The sequence below is a fragment of the Rattus norvegicus genome, chromosome 15 (assembly GCF_021556685.1).
Source record: "Rattus norvegicus strain SHRSP/BbbUtx chromosome 15, alternate assembly SHRSP_T2T, whole genome shotgun sequence".
NCBI lineage: Eukaryota > Metazoa > Chordata > Mammalia > Rodentia > Muridae > Rattus > Rattus norvegicus.
In genome coordinates this window covers 31476489-31498233 of record NC_141548.1, presented here as the reverse complement: position 1 = coordinate 31498233, position 21745 = coordinate 31476489, and the positions used below count along the sequence as shown (strand labels likewise).

The following is a 21745-nucleotide window of genomic DNA, read 5'->3' as shown; positions in this document are numbered from 1 at the left end:
GCTTCTCCGACTCTCAGCATCTCCTTTCAGTGTTTTGTTGATTTTGTCTTACCTGTACATATTTCTTCCATACACTCCCAACTTCTTTTTCCCCTCCAAGATTTATTTATTTCTGTCTGTCTCTCTCTCTCTCTCTCTCTGTGTGTGTGTGTGTGTGTGTGTGTGTGTGTGTGTGGTGTGTAAGTGCCTGCAAATCCACATCATGTGTAAGCCAGAAGAGGACGTCAGATCCCCTGTGGCCTGAGTTAACAGTTAACGTGCCAGTTGTAAGTTGCCAGATGTGGGTGCTAGGTACTGCCCTCTGAAAGAGTAGCAAGCACTCTTAACTGCTGAGCCAACTCTTCAGCTCCCTTTTTCTTAGTGTTTGAGGCAGTCTTGTGTAGCTAAGGCTGGCCTCGAACTCCTCCTTTCTGCCTCTACCTCCCAGTGCTAACATTACATATATGCCATTACTATTGGATTTTTTTTTTTTGTTCTTTTTTTTCCGGAGCTGGGGACCGAACCCAGGGCCTTGCGCTTCCTAGGTAAGCGCTCTACCACTGAGCTAAATCCCCAGCCCCCATATTGGATTTTTTTTAATGAAACATTTTATTTCTCTGTGTGTATGTATGTATGCATCCATGTATGTGTGTGTGTTGTGTTTGAGGATACATGGTCATGTGTGTCTAGGTCAGGGACTTTTGGGAGTTGGGCCTCTCCACCAGTATATGAGTTCTAAGGTTGAATTCAGGTCATTGGTGATGCCTCTTCCTGTTATACCATCATCTTCTCCATCTATCTGTTTACTTGTTCATTTACTGCGTGTGTACCCTGGAGTGCATGAGCACACATTCCTATGAAGGTCAGAGAACGACTTTCATGAGTCACTCAGTTCTCTCCTTCCACCCAGGAAGTTGCATCGATTGGATTTAAGTTGTCAGGATTGGTGGCAGGCATCCTTACCCACTGAGCCATCTCATCTGTCAAAGTTGTCCCTCTTTGGAAAAATACAATGCTAGGCCTTTAATCCCAGCACTTAGGAGGCAGATGCAGGTAGGTGGAGGATATCTGTGAGTTCAAATCCAGCCTGTTCTACATAGAGAGCTCTTGTTTAAAAGCAACAAGAATGTTATGTATTTGTTAATACAAAATACAAAGCTGCCAGGCTTGGACCTGAACCTGAGTCTTCTACAAGAGCAGCTAATGCTCTTAACTACTGAGTCATCTCTCCAGCTCCCTCCAAACACATTTTTATTAATTCTTCCAGAATTTCATAACTCATATAATTTTGATCATATTCACTTCCCACCCAACCTCTCACTCCTTCCAGATCTCCAACTTCATGCTGCCTCCTTTTCTTCCTCTTCCTCCTCCTTCCTTTTGATTTTTTTCAGACAGGATTTCTCTGTGTAGCCCTGGCTGTCATGGAACTTGCTCTGTAGACCAGACTGGCCTCAAACTCAGAAATCTGCCTGCCTCTGCTTCCTGAGCACTGCTGCTCCTCCTCCTAGAACTTTGTATTCTGTATGTGCCGATGCCTACATGTATATGTATACACATCATGTGTGCCTGCTGGCTGAGAAAACGGAAGAGCATTGGGTCTCCTTGGAACTGGAGTTAAGGGTGGTCGTCAGCTCCCATGCGGATGTTGGGAATGGAGCCTGGGTCCTCTGTAGGAACAGCAAACTCTCTCACACTCTGAGATACACACTCAGCTCTCCCTCATTACTTAAGAAAAACCCCATCATGTCTAACTTGTGCTGCCCATATACTTGAGTATATAGAGGCATTTGTAGGGTGTGATTGGTCTACTAGGGACCACATCCTTAAGAACTGATTTTCCCTACCCTAGAAGCCATCAACTGTCAATAGCTCCTTAGCTAGGGGTGGGGAGTTGTGAGCCCTATGCCTGCCTGCCTGCCACGCTGGAATGTTGACCGGCTTGATCTTGTGCAGGTCTTGTGCAAGCAGCTGTAGCTGCTGGGAGTCCGAGGGCAGGAGGCAGTCACTGTTTTGCTCAAGTCCTCTCCAACATCTGGCTCTTACGATCGTTCTGTCCCCTCTTCCATAGATGAGAGATATGAAATAGCTGATCCATTTGTGGGTGAGCACTTCATAGACACTTACTCTCTGACCTTTGATCAGTTGTGACTTTCTGGGTTAACCACTGTGTATAGTGTAAAGAAATTTCTCGGAGGAGATCTGAGAGTTGCCCTAGCTACAGAGATGCAGACTTAGAGGCAGTTTGATTCTGTGTCCATTTACCAAAATTATAGAAATAAGTTCACCCTTGGATCCCATAAGCTCCCAACTATGAGTTCTTGGCCTGATTCACGGTACAGACACGGGTTCCCTCCTATGGAACGTGCCTAAATCTAACAGGAGAGCACTTGGCTACCCCTGTCTTATTTACTGTTCAATTGCTGTGAAGAGACACCATGACCATGGCAACTCTTAGAAGAGAAATCATTCATTGGGGGCTTGTATACAGTTTCAGAGGTTTAGTCCATTATCATCAGCGAGATGTGGGGGTGGAGGGGAGCAGCAGGAGTATGTTTGGGGCATGGTGGTACGAAGGCAGGCATGGTGCTAGAAAAGTGGTTGATAGCAACATCTTGAGCCACAAGGAGGGGGGAGGGCACTGGATTTGGCATGGGCTTCTTCCAACAAGCATGTTCTATACCTTCTCCCATACCTCATAAACCTTGTAATCCTATCAAACACTTCCACTCCCAAGTGACTATGCATTCAAATACATGATCTTTTGGGGTTTGTTCTTATTTAATCCCCCACATTCCACCCCCTGGCCCCCACAGACGTAGAGTCATATCAAAATGCAAAAAAATTGCATTTAGTCCAACTTCAAAAGTCCCAGCAGTTCATCAGTCTCAACACCATGTAAAAGTCCAAAGTTCAAAATCTTCCACGACGCAGGGCAATCTCCGAGCTGTAACCCCCTGTAAAATCAAAATAAAAAAGCAGAATATACACTTCTAATATACAATGGCAAAGAACAGACATTACTATTCCAAAAGGGAGGGAAGGGAGAACAGTGAGGAAACGCTGGACCAAAGGAAGACTGAAGAACAGCTGGGCCATCTCCAAATTCGGCATCTATGTCTGCCGTCAAAGCCGTCTTCTGATCTCCAACTCCTCTCAGCTTTGTTGACTGCATCACACTTCTCTGTGTTGGTTCCACACTTGGTCTGCAGCTCTCCTTGGCAGGTATCCCACAACCCTGACATCTCCAACATTTTGGAGTTTTCAACCCAATCCAGGCTTCACCTTCACAGCTTCATAGACCTCCATACAGGGATATCCTGGACATACGCCTGGCCTCCACACCCTGGCCACACTTCCTCAACATTCTGCTTCGCATGAGCTTTTGAGATCCAAATTCAGATCTTCATGCTTCAGTAGCAAGCGCTTTAACCCGCGTGATGGTTAATTGCTGCAATAAAAATTAAAAAGGAACGTTTTCTATCAGTTCCCTCGAGCTGGAACCACTCACTCGCTACCCTACCACACGGTTAGAAAACTGCCCTCTCCTAGCTGTTTCCCTTTAAGCCTCCTCTCCACTGGTCCCCTAGGCAGTAGTTACCACACCACACACACACACACACACACACACACACACACACACCACACACACACACACACACACACACACACACACACACACACACACACACCTCGTTCTGTGGGCCCTTTCGAGTTCTTACTCCGTGTGGGCAACAGAACCAGATCCACACACTCCAACTGCCTCTCAGCCATTTCTTTCACACACTGTTCTCTTTAGCCCGGAAAATCAAAGTTCCAGAAACTTGTAATTTAGCAATTAGAGTTCCCAATCCACAATACATCCACATTACAAATTCCCTGCCAATTAATAAAGATTTAGACCACCCACCTAGACGAAAACGACCCAGTCCACCTGGATCTGGATCACCCTGTTCTGTTGTCTCCATCTTGATTTTCCTTGCTTCCCTTCCTCCTCCCTCCTTCCTAGACTTTTCCCCGCCTACCCTTCCTTCTCATCCAATGATAGGCCACGCCTTATCCTGGACCCGCCTTGCTGCGTAATGACATCATCCTACAGTTAATGCTGTCTATCAACTTCACAGAATCCGGACTCACCTAAGAGATAAGCCTCCAGAGACACCTGTGAAGGATTCTTCATATCGTTAGCCTCCACGGGGGGGGGGGGGGGGGGGGGGCTTTGAAGGGATTATTTTAATAGATTAATTGAGATGGGAAGACCCAGCTAAACAAGACCAGCACTTCCGGCACTTGAATCCTGCACAGCATAAAAAGAAGGAAGCTACCAGATACCAACATAGTATTCTGCTTCCTGGTTGTGGCTTTATGTGGCCAGCTACCTCAAGCTACTGCCACCAGGATTTCCCCACTGTGATGGCCTGTACGCTTGAACTATGAACCAGAATAAACCTTTTCCCCCAATTTGCTCTTGTCAGTATACTTTATCACAGCAACAGAAGATGCAACCCGTACCTACACTGGGCCATCTCTCCAACCACAGGTCTGTGAAGATTCTGACAACCTCAAATGATAGATCCAAAGTGTTTACGAGATAAAATGGCAAAATCCTGGATTTTGATTAAAATTATTACTAAAAAGTCAGCTAAGGGGCTGGAGAGATGGCTCAGTGGTTAAGAGCACCCGACTACTCTTCCAGAAGTCCTGAGTTCAATTCCCAGCAAACACATGGTGGCTCACAACCATCTGTAAAGAGATCTGATGCCCTCTTCTGGTGTGTCTGAAGACAGCTACAGTATACTTATATATAATAAATGAATAAATCTTTAAAAAAAAAGTCAGCTAAGGGGCTGGAGAGATGGCTCAGTGGTTAAGAGTGAAAAGAAAATTATACAAATTCTAGGTTTAGAAATATAAAATTAAAAGAGTTAGCCCCAAAAGCCACAAACTCAGGGCTAAGCCCTGCCGCCAGGAATAGCAGGCCATAAAGATAAAGAAAAGGAATGCAGGATCCAGCTCAGGCTATCGAGGACTGACCCATAAACCATCCAAAGACGTCCCCCCAACTTACTCAGAGTCATACTTTAACCAGATGTCCTCCAGACCCTGATAAGCCCCTACTTGTGCTTTTCAGCCATTGTGTCCTGCAGAGAGCACTCCAAGAAACCGGGCAGCCCAAGCCTAACCAGAGGTGTTTCAAATACAAATGCTCCATCAGTTTTGACAAACGTTTAAAAATAATGAAGACCTGAAGACCCTACCCTTCTCCTGATTTAGTAGCTCTGTTCCAGGAACCAGGGGGCCATAAAACCTTCTGGCGTCCCCTTATCTCCTGGAGCCATAAAACAATCTTGTAACTTGTGGTACATTCCCCTTTGACATCCCCCATCCCCTGGTGCTCACAGCCTCTGCCTTTAAATACTCTTTTTCCCAGCCTCTCGGGCCGACACCTCTGTCTCCTGCGCGGGATACGTGTCGGCCCGGAGATCTCTGTAATAGGTCTCCGTAATAAACCTCGCCTTTGCTTATTACATCCAAAATGGTCTCTCTGTGTCTGGGGTCCGCGATTTCCCAAGACTTGAGTAAGGGTCTCTCTGCGTGGGATCTTTCAAGAGTACCAACTCCTGGGGTTGGGGATTTAGCTCAGTGGTAGAGCGCTTGCCTAGGAAGCGCAAGGCCCTGGGTTCAGTCCCCAGCTCCGAAAAAAAGAACCAAAAAAAAAAAAAAAAAAAAAAAAAAAAAAAAAAAAAAGAGTACCAACTCCTGGGGCTGGAGAGATGGCTCAGTGGTTAAGAGCACCCAACTACTCTTCCAGAGGTCCTGAGTTCAATTCCCAGCAACCACATGGTGGCTCACAACCATTTGTAAAGAGATCCGATTCCCTCTTCTGGAGTATCTGAAGACAGCTACAGTGTACTTATATATAATAAATGAATAAATCTTTTTTTAAAAAAAAGAGTACCAACTCCTTTGTCAGAGACACATGAGAGTCTGGCTCAGTGGTAAGAACACTTGCTCTGCAGGCTTGAGGACCTGGGTTCAAATCCCCAGCACCCATATAAAAAAGTTGGGCATGGCAGCTCAGGCCTGTAAGTCCAAGACTGGGAACATAAACAGGTAGATCCTCAGAGCTCACTGAACTTAGTTTCCAGTACCCATGTCAGGTGCTTTACAACCACCTGTAAATAAATCTCTAAGAGATCTGACACCATATTCTGCATGTTGTGAGGGATACACGCACACACAAATGGATAAAAGTTAAACAAATTATTTAAGGTTAGAGATTCATTTAGCTGGCTGAATAGGAGAAACCTAGACAACATGGTGAGAACCTGTTTCAGAACAAAAACAAAAGCAGGGCTTGGGGAAGCAGAGTACTTGCATGAAGTCCTAGGTTCCTCATCTCAGCACCCAGACATGATGTTGTAAGCGTCCAAGACTGGGAATAGAGCAAGGTAGATCCTCAGAGCTCACTGGCCAGCTGGCCTAGGCAATCTGAGACCTTGTCTCAAAGAAAGAAGATGGAGAGCGGCAGTAGAGGAGGACACATAAAAATTCTGATCTGGCCACATGTACCGCGTACACAGGCATAGAAAGAAACACACTTGTGAGGCAGCGGGCTGTGAAAGGTATCCGGGTTCTTGGTTGAGATAAGGTTGAAACCCTGGTGACCCTGAAAGGGACAGTAGACATTTTCCTAAACTCCCAGGAGGCCAGGCCCCTCTCAGGTAGCTACAGTGCCCCCACCCTCCCCTGTAGAGAGGCTTGTGGCCATCAGTCACGTAGAAGCAGGACCACACCCTCCCACTTGTAGATGAGGTATTCCCAAGTTCTCAGGCCAAGCCAATAGGAAGTACCTGCTGTCAGACCACCCACCCCAAAACTGTATATAAGAATCCTATCCCGAAGGATTAAAGGTATGTAAGAACCATCTTCTGAGAGCTTCTGTCATACTTGGGGAAGAGATCTGCTCACCTGAAACTACCACCACCAGAAACTCCCGTGCACCTCTTGCTGGCTAGCCTGCCTCCTGCTGGCTCAACCCAGCCAACATTTTGGAGCAACTGAAACGGCAGTGGCTGGCGGAGTGGGAGGTGGAGGCAATTCCCCCTCCCTGCTCAAGTTCTTTCCCTTCCTCCCTGAGCCCTGGCACTTGGCCAGGCCAGAGATCTCCGTGGAAAGCCTCCAGTACACAGGCCCACACACACTGATTGGTTTGAATGATAATGGTGCCCATAGGCTCATGTTTCAATATTTGGTACCCAGTTAGTGGAACTGTTTGGAAAGGATTAGCAGGTGTGGTTTTTTTTTTTTTTGGGGAGTCTGTGGACTTTGAGGTTCCAAAATATTCCTTTGATTTTCAGTCTCTCCCCCAACCCCGCCCCCCCTTGTGACTGTGGATCAATATGTAAGCTCTCAGCTATTCCTTTGGTCCACCATCATGGACTCTAACTCAACTAAAAACCAAATGAAACACTTTAAAATTTAAGTATAGTGTTTAGTGTTTTATCACTGCTGTAGAAAAGTAACACACACACACACACACACACACACACACACACACACACACATACACACACAGAGGCAATGGTACTGGACCCTGAGCCAGGCTATCTTTGGTCTCACAGCAGACAGACATCTAAAGTCTTGCCTGGGGGCTGGAAGATAACATTTCTAAGATAGTTAATTTCCACACTTGACAAGTAGGCATGCTCTTGGCAGGAAGACTCAGTCCCTTTCCATGTGAGCATCTTCGCGGATGATCTGAGTGTCCTTCTGCCACGGCAGCTGGCTCCTCAAAAGGAGAATCCACAAGGGAGCAAAGTGGGAGTCCATTTCTACAACGCTAATCTCAGCAATCACATTCCAAGGCTGGGCGTGCAGCTCAGTGATATAAGTATTTGCCTGGTGTGCTGGTTGGTTTGTCAATTCAACATAATTCTATTCATAATCCAGAAGGAGGGAATCTTTTTGAGGAATCTCCATCAGCAGATTGGCCTGTAGGAAAGTCTCTGGGGGCATTTGCTTGACTCATGATTGATGTGGGAGGGCCCAGCCCATTGTAGGAGGTGCTACTCCTAGGCAAGGTGGTTCTGGATTACAGTAAAACAGGTTGAGCAAGCCCCGAGGAGCACTGCTCCTCCGTGGTTTCTGCCTCCAGGCACCTGCCCTGTTTGAGTTCCTGCCTTGGCTTCCTTCAGTGGACTATGACCTGGGGGTATGTAAACCAAATAAACCCTTCCCTCCCCAAATAGCTTTTGCTTAGTGTTTTATCACATCAATAGAAAACTGGCTAAGAAGACCGGGTGACCGGGTGTGGTGTGCACGACTTTAATCCCAGCACTCCCAGCACTGGCATTAAAGTGGGGTTTTCTTGACATTTGCAGCTCCTTAGTTACTGACTGGTGATCTAAAGACCTGTGATGACAACAAAGCCTTATACTCCCAGTTCCCAGCCACTCCCAACACCTAATGGCAGGATAGGAGACAGGACAAGTGCAGGAAGACTTCCATAGATATTCCTAGTCACAAAGGGAGCAAAGTACACAAATATACCTAAGATATCTTGTCCAGAAAGGTACAGCTTGGTCATTGGTGTTAGAACTCAAGACCTGAACATCATTTTTCAGAGTGCTTAGCTCCAGTAGTAGGCTCTTTATTTTTTATCTTCTGGAAGGGTTTTTTTTTTTTTTTTCCAACCTCCTTGTTTTGTTTTAGAATTTCATTTTGTATCGTTTTTGCCAGCATCAATTCTCGAGTCTGCTGATACGATCCTTTTGTGGATCTCTGATTGGTGAGATGGCTGGTGCTGGCATTTGTTGTAGACCCTGATGGCCTGGACTCAATCTCTGATGGATGGAGAACTGACCCCTCCCACAAATTACCCTCTGACCTCTACCCACAAACCACGACATGTGTACACTGCCTTCCTCCACATGCAAAAAACAAACAAACAAAACAAAACAACAACAAAAAAAACAAAACCACTTAACAATATTTAAAAGAAAACTTTTGTTGCCCCCCCCCCCCATGAATCGTACTGGGGCTCTGGTAGATGGAAGTTGTACTCACGAATGTCTGTGACATAATTTCTCTTCTCTGAGACGGCTAAAGAACAGGGTGTGGGCTGGAGAGATGGCTCAGTGGTTAAGAGCACTGACTGCTCTTCCGGAGGTCATGAGTTCAATTCCCAGCAACCACATGGTGGCTCACAACCATCTGTAATGAGATCTGGTGCCCTCTACTGACCTGCAGTCACATATGCAGGCAGAATGCTGTACATAAAATAAATAAATCTTAAAAAAAAAACAAAAACAAAAAAACAGGGTGTTTGGATTGTTTTGAGGAAATAAGGGTGGTTCTTGGGACTAAACTCAGGGCATCACACAGGCAATGCCTACATACCACTTCTGAGCTACACTTGCAGCCCTGTGGCAGCTTCTTTAAAAAAAAAAAAAAGATTAATTTAAGTAGTGTATGTGCTCATAGAAACATGAGGCTCCAATCCATCTAGAGCTGGAGTTATAGGTGGTTACAAGCCATCCAAAATGGGGGCTGGCAACAAATCGTGGGTCTTGTGGAGGGGAGCAAAGTACTCTTTTTTTTTTTTCCTTTTTTTCAGAGCTGGGGACCAAACCCAGGGCCTTGCACTTGCTAGGCAAGCGCTCTACCACTGAGCTAAATCCCCAACCCGGGAAAGTACTCTTAACCACTGAGCCATAGTTCCAAGCCTTAATGTTTAACTTTTTTCCCCTTGGGTATGCACTGGACTTTCTCACTCGTTCCTGACAGAACCTGGCAGAAAGGATGACACGCAGCTCCAAGAGTAATAGAAAACAAGTGGCGTTGGTTTTCTACTTTGCTGTCTTTAGGATCTCTCTTTTGAGGAAAGCTAGCTGCCATGCTGTGGGCCATTCAAGAAGTCCAACATATCTTCAGGTCAGGAACAGAAGCTCCCATCATTGCCAGGACAAACATGTCAGGCACAGGAGGAATGAGCTCTCTGAGGCAAGCCTCCAGATGACTGTGGACACAGCTAGGCCCTGATGTCCTGGACCACAACCAAATGTGAGTACCTAGACCAGGACCACAGACACCTTCGACATGCTACTGAAATTCTCCTTACTTTCATTAGCTAGGTTTCCTACCTTCTACATGACTTCAGGCTGACTACACTTATTAAACTCCTGCATAACAAGAATAGCCTTTCCCCCAGTTCAAAATATTCTCCATCTCCTTTAGGTTCTCACTTGTGCCTTTAAAATAATAAAAGGTTTATTTATTTGATTGCCTGTGTGTACCTGAGTGTATGTATGTGCACTGTGTGCATGCAAGTGTCTTTGGAGGCCAGAAGAGGGCGCTGGATCCTTGGAGTTGGAGTTGGGAGCCACTGGCAGTTATGAGCCACTAGGTAAGAATACTGGAAACCAAAGCCAGGTTCTCTGCAAGAGCAACAAGCACTCTTGACTATTGAGTTCTACCGCCCTTAGAGGCATCCTTAAAGACTATCATGTTTCTACTAAAGCTACTCCCATTCCTTTGGTTCCCATTAACCCTGATCTCAGACTTTCTAGCTTCTGAAGACAGGAACATCAAAGAATTAAGTGTCTTGGCTTCCAGTAAGCATTATGTAACAGTGGCAATTGTTCTCCTGACCAGACCGCATTGAATTACTGAAATAATACTATTTGCAATGTGCTAAAATATCCTTTCTTTCCCACACGTCATAGGCTCCTTTTAGTCAGAATGGGAGCCTAAGTTTTTGCCAGACATCATGGTACATGCCTGTGATTCTAGCTCTCAAGAGTCTGAGGCAGGAAGAATAGGAGTTCAAGGTCATCCTCAGTTACTAAGTAAGTTCAAGGCCAGCCTTGGTTACCTGAGACCCTGCATCAACAAGACAAGACGCTGGGGCTGGAGAGATGGCTCAGCGGTTAAGAGCACCCGACTGCTCTTCCAGAGGTTATGAGTTCAATTCCCAGCAACCACATGGTGGCTCACAACCATCTGCAAAGAGATCCGATGCCCTCTTCTGGTGTATCTGAAGACAGCTACAGTGTGTACTTATATATAATAAATAAATAAATCTTTAAAAAAAAAAAAAAAACAAGACAAGACGCCACCACCAACCAAACAACCAAACCAAACACACTAAAGCTAGACTCTTTACAATGCCTTATAAGGCACCACGGTCCCTTGCCCCGGTCAGTGCCCACCTCACCTCCATCTTTCCTGTTTTCTTCCTTGCTCTTTCTGTGTAGCCACATTGCCTTGTTCCCTATGGATTTCACGAGAGGCATGCTATCACTTCAGGCTTTTGGCATTTGCTCTTCCCTTTGCTTGGAAGGTTCTTCCTGAGGACTACATGGCTTGCTTACTAATAGCCCAAGATCCCAGTGGGGCCTTCTCTAGCCATTTCATGCAAAATTACATGGAAGCACTATCTCCCTTCTTCATTTAAAATTTGCCCTCAATACTTGTTGCTATGCAACATACTAAATATTTTCCTAATTAATCACATTTGCTGTTCACTCCATTCACAGGAATAGATGTCAGAGATCACTTGCCTTCTGTTATGACTTTGGTACTAAAAGGGATGCATGTATTGGTACTCAGGAAACACCGGCTGAGTGAATAGTGAATGAATGAATTGATCAATGAATCAATGGCGTCTGGTCACAGACATCTCTTAGATGACGTCTTTTAATCTCTTTGGCCACCCTTTCAACTATTAGTTGCTTATCAAAGATGACAGAGAGAAGCTGAGGATGTGACACCTGTCAGGGCTTTTGATGCTCCTTCGCAACTCCATGACTCATGGGTGAAAGGATGGTCTAGCTTCACAGACCACAAGGGCAATGGGGACTTCATGGAGCAAGTTGTGCTGGACGCCAAAACGAGGCCAATGACATCAAGGGACAGGAAGCGCACACAGGGTGTGAAGGGAAGGTTCAAGAAGGTGTTTTAGGAGGCGAGTTCTGTAAATGCCTCGGTTTGAGATTCACAAACAGAAGGTTGACTAAAACGAAGCCTTGGGCTGAGGAGCCTCTCTGTTCCTTAGCTGAGAACTAAATCCAGAGCCAGATGCTTGCTAGGCAAATGTTCTATCCCTGAGCTAAATCCCCAGCCATAGTGCACGTCTTCAATCCCAGCATTTGGGAGGTAGAGGCAGGTGGATCTCTGTGAGTTTGGGCTACACAGGGAGAGAGTTCTAGGCCAGCCAAAGCTACATAGTGAGACCCAATCTTATTTATTTTATTTTATTTTATTTTATTTTTAGAGACAGCCTTCTCTGTGTAGCCTTGGCTGTTTTGGAACTGGATCTGGAGACTGGAGAACATACTGGCCTTGAATTTATAGAGATCCACCTGCCTCTGCCTCCCAAGTGCTGTCATTAATGCTGTGATTAAATGTGTGCCATCACTGCCCTGCTTAGTGAGACCTTTATTGAAGAAGAAGAAGGAGGAGGAAGAGGAGGGGGAGAAAGAAGGAGAAGGAGAAGGAGAAGGAGAAGGAGAAGGAGAAGGAGAAGGAGAAGGAGAAGGAGAAGGAGAAGGAGAAGAAGCAGCCGCCTTGCTGCCTTGGATGGTAGAATTCTGTAATCCTCAGGGAGGATCTTCAGTTAGGAGCCATTCTGAGCCATATCCAGATCCTGTCTACCTGTACACACACACACACACACACACACACACACACACACACACACACACACACACAGAGACAGACTTCAAGCTGGAAAACCTGTGTGAAGGGAGAGGCCAGACCCTACCCCTACCACATGGCTATGGTGCTAGTCTGTGCTTCAGGGAGAAAAAAGAATCAGCTTTATCTCTTTTTTATGTGGCGTAGGGCGTGCCTCCCAGGTTTAGTGACTTTAATTATGTTTGAGTCTTGTAGATTTCAAAATTGAAAAACACTAAGCTGTATCTTTTTTTTTTTACCTTTTTTTAAAAAGATTTACTCATTCATTTATTAATTTATTTTATGTATGTTGCTCTTTTCACCACCACCACACCAGAACAGGGCATCAGATCCCATTACAGATGGCTGTGAGCCACCATGTGGTTGCTGGGATTTGAACTCAGGACCTCTGGAAGAGCAGACAATGCTCTTAACCACTGAGCTATCTCTCCAGCCCCCCCTCCCTTTTTTAAGACAGTGCTTTGCTCTGTAGTTCTGTCTGGCCTAGAGCTGGCTACATAGACCAGGATGACTCTGAACTTATATCAGTATGTATATGTCTGCCTCTCCCTCAGAGTCCCTCACAGAGATAGGATGAGAGGTAATTGCCACTATGCCCAGATATTAAGATATATCTTAAAAGGCCTGATATTTAAAATATTTAGATTTCAGTAGGTATGGTAATTCCTACCTGTAACTCCAGGATTGAGGAGGCAGAGGCTGGTGGGTCTTTGTCATTTCAAGACCAGCAGGCCAGCCAATGCTACATAGCGAGACATTGTCTAAGCAACGAGCAAGCAAGCAAGCAAGCAAGCAAGCAAGCAAATAGCCTCCCCCTCCCTTAAAATTTACCAAATGAAAAATTTGTTACAATATAGTGCTATTCTAAAGATATGGGCGTTTTTGAACTACAAAACTAGACTAGACATTCGTTGGGTGTGATGTCCCACAACTTTAACTGACAGCCAGGGAGTAGAGGAAAACCTTGTCTTGGGGGAATATTCCCCCAATGTATATATACAGATAGAGGGGGGAGAAGGAGGAGGAGGGGGGAGGAGGAGGAGGAGAAGAAAGAAAGAAAGAAAGAAAGGAAGGAAGGAAGGAAGGAAGGAAGGAAGAAAAAAAACTAGAAATGTAAGGACCTTTAGAAATGTAAGACCTAGGGACGGACTCCCATGGTCTTAATTAAGCTCCTGACCTTGAGGTCCCCAGCACAGGCATGGCGGAATAATCAGCGTCTACGGAGCCCACAGGGGGGCAGTGTGGCGGCTCGCAGCTCTGAGGATGCAGAAGAGCCTCCTTCTGCGGACCGTCCAGGACGCTCTGTGAGCTGGCTGCCCACTAATCCCCTCACCTAGGCCAGAGTGGACAGCGACGGAAACTCTGACTTTTGTTTCGGTGGTTGCGAGGCTAAGAACAGCTGTGGGCCCCGTCTGGCCCGTAGTTCCACCCCTTTAAGTACAGGTGTCTAGAGAGGAAACATGGAAAGTGGGAGGGAGGCTGGTGGTTTCTTTGGCTCCGACCGGTTTTATTCTTGCCTAGGTTCTGTGTTCCCGGGGCCGACGACCAATCCTAACGCCGAACACAAGGGGGCGACACCACCCTGCAAACCCTGCCCGGCTGGTTTCTGCTGTAGAAGTGGGTGGGTCCCCACTGAGTGGGACGTGTACTCCTCTAGCTTTCTGTCCAGCTCCCCTTCTCTTAGAACGTACCTGTGGGCTCGCACAAGGTGGGTATGGGGGAGGGTTGGTCTTTGAGTCACAGGACAGTAAAGACCACTGAGACAGTTGGAGATGTCTGCCTTAGAGGTTAGAAGGATGCAGAAAGGGGTACCCTGTGGGCTCTTCAGGACTGGGTGAAGGCTGGACTGGTCAGCACCCGAAGTCGTGAAATCTCAAGAGCTGGGCCAACACAGCCTAATACCTCTCCCAGTTTAAGGACGGGTCTTGTAGAGGGTATAGGGGATGAATCCTGGAGTGACACAGCAGATGGCTTGGCAGATAAAAAAGATATGCATGAACTTCTACCTGGATGCATTTCTCTACATTCTTTTTCTTTTCCCATACTAGGAATCCAACCCAAGGAGGCCCTTGCTCATGGTGGACAAGGGCTCTACTATTGATCTTGGCTGATTGATTGATTGATTGATTGATTCAGATGCAGGATCTCATGTAATAAGCTCCAGGTCAGATTCTGTTCCAAAGAAACAGAAAACGGGTAGATGTAAGGATCAGAAGTCCACAGCTGGGGCTGGAGAGATGATGGCTCCGCGGTTAAGAGCACTGACTCTGGGGGTTGGGGATTTAGCTCAGTGGTAGAGCGCTTGCCTAGGAAGCGCAAGGCCCTGGGTTCGATCCCCAGCTCCGAAAAAAAAGAACCAAAAAAAAAAAAAGAGCACTGACTCTGGGATTTAGCTCAGTGGTAGAGAGCTTGCATAGCAAGCGCAAGGCCCTGGGTTCGGTCCCCAGCTCTGGAAAAAAAAAAAAAAAAAAAAAAAGCACTGACTTCCTGAGTTCAGTTCCCAGCAACCATCCGTGACAGGATTCAATGCTCTCTTTTTCTAGTGTGTCTGAAGACAGCTACAGTGTAGTCACATATACAAAATAAATCTTAACAACAACAACAACAACAACAAAAATCATGGCTGAGATGGCGGTGCTGGTGGTGCACACCATCAGTACTTGCACTGGTGGATGGGGGCAGGGCAGAGGCAGGCCAATCCCTGAGTTTGAGGCTAGCCTGGTCTACAGAGTGAGTTCACAGAAAAAGTCTCAGAGGACGAGGAGGAAAAGAAGGAGGAGGAGAAGAGGAAGAAGTTATCCTTGGTTATTTTTGGCTACATAGGGAGTTGGAGGCCAGCCTGGGTTACTTGAGATCCTGTCTAGACAAGTAGGTAGGTATAGATAAGAATCCTCTGTTGTGGCTGAATATACTTACAGAGACATCATTGTGTCCAGGATATATCTCCATACGTGTGCTCTATTTGCATGTATGCCTGCATGTCAGAGAAAGTCTTCAGATCCCATTACTGATGCTTGTGAGCCATCATGTGGGTGCTGGGAGTTGAACTCAGAACCTCTGGAAGAGTAGATAGTGCTCTTAACCACTGAGCCATCATCTCTCCAACTCCCAAGATGTATCTTCAAAGCGGCTTTTTAAAAAACACTGAGAGGGGCTGGAGAGATGGCTCAGTGGTTAACAGCACTGACTGCTCTTCCAGAGGTCCTGAGTTCAATTCCCAGCAACCACATGGTGGCTCGTAATGGGATCTGATGCCTTCTTCTTGTGTGTCTGAAGAGAGTGATAGTGTTGTTATATAAATAGATAAATAAGTACTCTTAAAAAAAATAAAAAACACTGAGGAAGAGGGCAGATGAGATGGCCCAGCAAGGAGAGAGCCATCTCCACTTGTGTGCTGTGCATGCCTATCCCCATCACGAGCGTGCGTGCGTGCGTGCGTGCGCATACACAAATATGTGTAGCATATAGGCCTGTAAGTTCCCTAATTTAAAAGGCTGAGGCAAGACGAACAGAACAACATATAATGAAAGCATGAAGGGCGGGGGAGTGCTCAACTTCATTAGGATTTACAGAAATATAAACTAAAATGCCAGCAAGCTGCTGCTCCACCTCGTGAAGAGGATCAAGCCTGGTGACTGCACATACCAGTTAAAAAACCAAACTATTTGTACAAGGAGGTGAGCTGCAGCAAAGACACGGAATGTAGCTACACGTCCCGTCAGGAGGGAAGCTCGACAACAGGAACGAACAAAGAAAATGACATCAGTGCCACCATGAGAAACAGGAAAGTCTCAGAGCTGCAGAGACAGCTCAGGAGGTCATGACTGCTCTCCCAGAGGACCCAAGTTCAGTTCCCAGCTGAACAAGGAGACTCACAATTGTCTGGAACTCCCATGCCCTTTTCTGGCCATTGTGGGAACTGGACCTGCATCTGGTGCACTGACATGCAAGCAAAATACTCACCACATACATAAAGTAAAACTAAACCTTAAAGAGAAAGAAAGGCAAAGAAATAGTTCAACATTCAAGGACTTGGTCCCTCTAATGGAGAGAATTCGGGGGGGCACACAGGGGTCCTTTAAAGATACTGGTTCTATTTTTTAATAGTCATATAATACATTGTCATTTATTCTTTCCCACTAACTTGTAAGGAGCTGGGTTTTGTTTGTCTTTTGTTTTTTGCCTGTTTTTTGGTTTGTTTTGATTTTTCAAGACAAGGCTTCTCTCTGTGTAACCCCATCTGTCTAGGAATCTGTTCTGCAAACCAGGCTTGCTTTGAAATTAGAGATCTGCCTGCCTCTGCCTCCAGAGTGTGTGTGCCATGACAACTAGGCAAGAAGCCATTTTTTAATTCCTCTTTTGTGGGCAGCCTGGCCTTGCCCGGACTGGACCCCGCACCCTCCCTTGAGTTAGGGAAGTGGCTGGAATGGGAAATCCAGTGAATGAGCAGGATATGAGCAGTGCTGAAGCAGTTCCCATCAGACCCATCTGGTCCCTGAGTCAGTGAGCTACTCTGGGCACTCAGAGGATGCCCTTCCGACATCCATTAGAGTGCCGCCTCTCCTGTCATTTTCTACCCAGGTGTCTTTTTTCAGACAGTGTCTCATGTAACCTAAGCTGGCACTTCTGATCTTCCTGTTTCAGTCTCCTGAGGGCTAGGGTTATGGATGTGTGTCATAATGCCTGGGTTTGTGTGGTGTTGGGATCTAGCTAAGGTCTTGCACATGGTAGGCAAGTCCTCTACCAGCTGAGGCCCACCCCCAGCCACAGACCCGGGTCTTTGTGAAGCAGCTTATCTCTCTCTCTCTCTCTTTTTTTTTAAAGATTTATTCATTTATTATATATAAGTACACTGTAGCTGTCTTCAGATACACCAGAAGAGGGCATCAGATTTCTTCATGGTTGTGAGCCACCATGTAGTTGCTGGGAATTGAACTCAGAACCCCTGGAAGAGCAGTTGGGGCTCTTAACCACTGAGCCATCTCTCCAGCCCCCAGCTTATCTTTTTAAAGTCACAAAGGCCGAGAGATGACTGGGGATAAGTTGTTTAGGGGGGACCTGGCCTCAGCAGGGATACAGAGTAAGCTGCTACCCTGGGATGTGATGACAGCCCTGGTCTGTGGAGTCTAATGGTTGGAGCACCATTATGAGTGGCGAGGGAGCACGGAACGAGCTGAGCCTGGCTTGGGGAAGGCGGGCTTGGAAGGAACTAAGCCATTGGCACTGGACCAGCATGGAAAGTATGTGTATGAGCTCACTGGGAAGCTGGTTTCTGTCCAGTGGGGCCTGCCTGCCTTCCAGGCCCTGGCTATTTAGCCCCAGTGCAGTGCAGTCTGCCACGGGGTCGCCCCAAGACTGAGGGGGAACGGCACTAAGCCCTAGGGGTAGGGGTGGATATAGGAAACTGTATCCTAAAGAAGAAAGAGGCTTCGATTCGGGATGTGTACAAACCTGGTAAGGAAACTTTAGACAACTGTCTGAGCTTAGGCTGGAGTTTTCTGGGGACTTGTGGGACTAGTAGTCATTCCTCAGAAGACTCTTATTCTTATCAAGGTGTTCACCAACACCCCAACTGCTGTTGGATGTAAGTACCTTCAGCCCCTCCAGTTCCTGGGTCACTGCGGCCCTCGCCTTTCTTCCTTCCAAACACTTGCTCCTACCCCTGAGAAGCAAAGGAGTAGGCTACAGATTGGAACCTCTCCCATGCCCTGTCCTCCCAACTCTTGTTACCCTCACTGATCTGCTGCATGGTCCAACAACCCGGCACAGATATACTGACAGTTCCCCCAGAGCATACCAGCCTCGTGGGGCTACACTGCAGGAGATGCCCAAGGAACCTTGTTGGAATCTGCTTCCATAGAACCACCACCCAGTTTCATTTGGGTCTTAGTTTTGTTTTGCAGCTTTGAGGACCAAATTCGGTCCCGCTCATGTTAGGCAAATGTTCGAGCACCAGGCCACCACGTCCTTAGCTTCCGATATGGGACTTATTTGAACTAAGGAACTTGTTCAAACCGAGACCTTGCACTGTTGCTCTGTATAATGAAGGCCTCAGCAGTTGCTAATTCTCCAGCCTACAGCGAAAGCAAGGAGGATACAGAGGTGGAAGGTAGCTGGGAATTCTGTTTTGATGGGGTAAAGACATTGGGAACGGGCAGGGAAGGACCAGCAGGGATAAGCAGACTGTAGTGTGTGGAGAAGTCTCTCTGCTATATTCTCTTTTGGAGGGTACAGTTCTTCTTAGGTTGTCCCTTCCCTGGCCTGCTGGACTGGAAGCCCAAGAGGCTTTGGACCTGTGGGTATCCGGATCCCTGGAAAGGGGGAGTGCAGAAAAGAGAGTCCCCTCACCCCACCGGTGTTGGTGGACAGTCTGCTGTTCCTTCTTGGCCCTTGCTCCCTTACTCTGGTATCTTCTTAGCCCAGTGTCCTCTGGGCAGCCTAAACCTCCTCACAAATCCAACTGGTTCCTCCTGGCTGCCCCAACTCACAAGCACTGCTTTCGAATAAAGGAACTTGGAACCACAGAAAGTGGGTCAGGCCCAGCAGACAAATGGGCCAGGCCAGGCCAGTGAAAACACTTTGCAGGTCCTTGGGAGCCAGAGGGCCCTCTGCCTCCTGTCATCCTATCCTGACATGGTGGCTCACTCAAGTGGGACCTTATGACCACGAAGGCATCTTCCAAGGTCCCGGGGTGGGGTGGGCAGGCTCAAGTGTATCATTAGCACCAGACACTCAGCCTCCGCCCCACGGTCCGTTCTGCGCAGACTCTCTTGTCCAGCTCATCTCCCTTTGTCTCCAGGTCTGCATTCCCATTTCTCCCCTTGGCTTCAGACAGCATCTTGTGATTCCAGAATCCCAGCCAAACAATTTCCTCGTGATGGGGAAACCGCACTCCATCCCTGGGCTCCCCCTCCTCTTCTCTCTGGCAATACCCCCTCCTGGGCTCTTCCACTGGCTCCAGCTGTGTTTTGCAGAATTCCCTCTGGATAACATCTGTAATTGCCTCCAGATGTGGACCACGAAAACACAAAGGGGCCATCATTAGCTCATCTTTTACTTTTTTTTTCTTTTTTGTCACATGCACAGGCTTGATTACCCCTAGATGCCCCTGGTGTCCCCAGAGCCACCTTCTCAGGGTTCCAGTTGGGTTTTTTTTTTTTGGGTGAGGGTGGTGGTGGAGGCTGTTCCTAACTTCACTGAGACACACAGGCCCTGGCAAACAGCTGCTGGCAGTGGAGGCACAGGTGACCAGGCACAGGGTCAGGGTTGCTGGCTGGCAGGGAAGCAGGGTACCCCATCTGCCAAAGTCATCACCCCAACTACCCTGCTGAGCAGCTGGAGGGAAGAGGGCATAGTTGGAGCCAGGCTCGGAAAGGCAGGCTGTGGAGGACCTGGGCAGGAGCCCAGGGAAGACTGGGCTGAGGCAGGAAGGGAAGGCGGGAGAAGGGGGCTGCTCTCCTCCAGCTGAGCTGACTCAGCAGCTGAGCTGACCCCTCCCTTCAGCCTGGTTTTGGAGGAAGGGAGGGTCAACAGCCTGGGAACCCTGTCTAGGGCAGCAGTTTCTACGGAAAATGGAAACAAAGCCTTGTTATTCTACCCTTCCAACCTGAGGGTCCTGATTCTTCTGGGCAATTGAGAAACATTGTTCTGCTGGGGAGAGGACACTTTTAGGAGTGCAGACCATGGGGACTTCTTTCTTTTTAATTCCCTAGTCTCCTGATCCAACAGCAGTCTCAGGCCCCTGAGAACCACCACCTCCCCCTTATGCCCCCTCCCCCCACCCCGCTCCCTTTAAAGGCAGGGTCTTACTATGTAGCCCCATCTGGCTTAGATCTTACTCATGTAGACCAGGCTGGCCTTAAACTCCCAGAAATGTGCCTGTCCCTGCCCCAGAGTGCTGAGAATAAAGATGCGTATACCATGCCTGGATTTAGCAGAACCTTCTTAGGTCCTGAGGCCTGTCGCTAAACTTCAGACTATGTGATCATGGGAATGCCCTTGCTTCAGGGACAGATTTATGAGGAAACACGTTATGTGGCAAGATCACACGACAGAATAATGCAATTTAGGAAGATTTTCCAAATGGCCTCAGCTTGACCACTTCCTTCTACTCCGACAGCCTTGGTTCTCAAAGGGTAGCCTTTTAAGGCTTCTGGGGGGGGGAAGAAAGCTGGGTTCTTCCAGTCAGTTCTCTAACCTCCAGTGGGGTATGACTTGTTCCCCAACTGCAACTCTTAAATTCTATCAGTCTAAGAATAAATATTTATGACAAATACTCAACCCTGCATCACGGGGAAATGCTATCCTCAACGTCTGCTCTTCCTAGCCCTGCTTACCCACACCTCATCCACCCCTACACCAAGCTGTAGTCACACAAAGGATGTGAAACACAGTTTATTCTTCGTGGAAAGGTTGAACAAGGTCAAAAAATGTCCTTCGAGAGCACTGACCCAGCCCCGCCCTGCAGGTTTCTGGGGTCAGCCACCTCTTCCCCCCTCCACCCCCCCACCCCTCCCCATGCCCCTTGTTAACAAAAAGGAACGATTTGAATGGCATTCATATATAATAATTATAATAAAAATATACATTAAACAAAACAAAACAAAAAAAAAAACCCACACAAGACAGAAATTTAGCTGGGCTTCCAGCACCGTTCACCCCTATCCCCAACCCCCACCCAGACACTCTCCTCTCCTCTCCCTCCACAGGGTCTCACTCTCCCAAGTCCCCAGTACCATGACCACCTTCAGTGGCTGAAGGAGACTTCAAATGGGTCAACTGGGTGGGGAAGAGGAAGGGCAGGACATAAGTAAAATGGGCTGAGGAGTGCCTGCATCAGGAAAGGGGAGGCCCACCCTACCCAAGAGCACCCAGACGCCTGCCTCACTAGGGCAGTGAGGAAGACTGAGCAAGCCCAGGCAGCTGACAGCCTCCTCTGGTCTCCATTGAGTCCCTGTATGCATGCTCTGTTTATTCCCGTATCAATTCTTATCCTTCCCTTCTACGCTGTGTGCAAGGGGACAAAAAGGGGCCAGTGTGGCTTCCTTAAGACCCTCTCTGAGACATC

The 21745-nt window shown here is 47.3% G+C and overlaps 2 long non-coding RNA genes across 2 annotated transcripts; one reads left to right on the top strand and one right to left on the bottom strand.

Annotated features, from left to right (window-relative positions):
• Window positions 1-2741: 2741 nt before the first annotated feature.
• Window positions 2742-3978, bottom strand: LOC102550180 (uncharacterized). The gene is made up of 2 exons (XR_015638786.1): window positions 3890-3978; window positions 2742-3430 (listed from the first exon to the last, which is right to left on the bottom strand). It is a non-coding gene; the product is annotated as an uncharacterized LOC102550180 (long non-coding RNA).
• A 9965-nt stretch (window positions 3979-13943) lies between these two features.
• Window positions 13944-14677, top strand: LOC148000946 (uncharacterized). Its single transcript, XR_015638787.1, has 2 exons — window positions 13944-14121; window positions 14200-14677. It is a non-coding gene; the product is annotated as an uncharacterized LOC148000946 (long non-coding RNA).
• Window positions 14678-21745: the final 7068 nt, after the last annotated feature.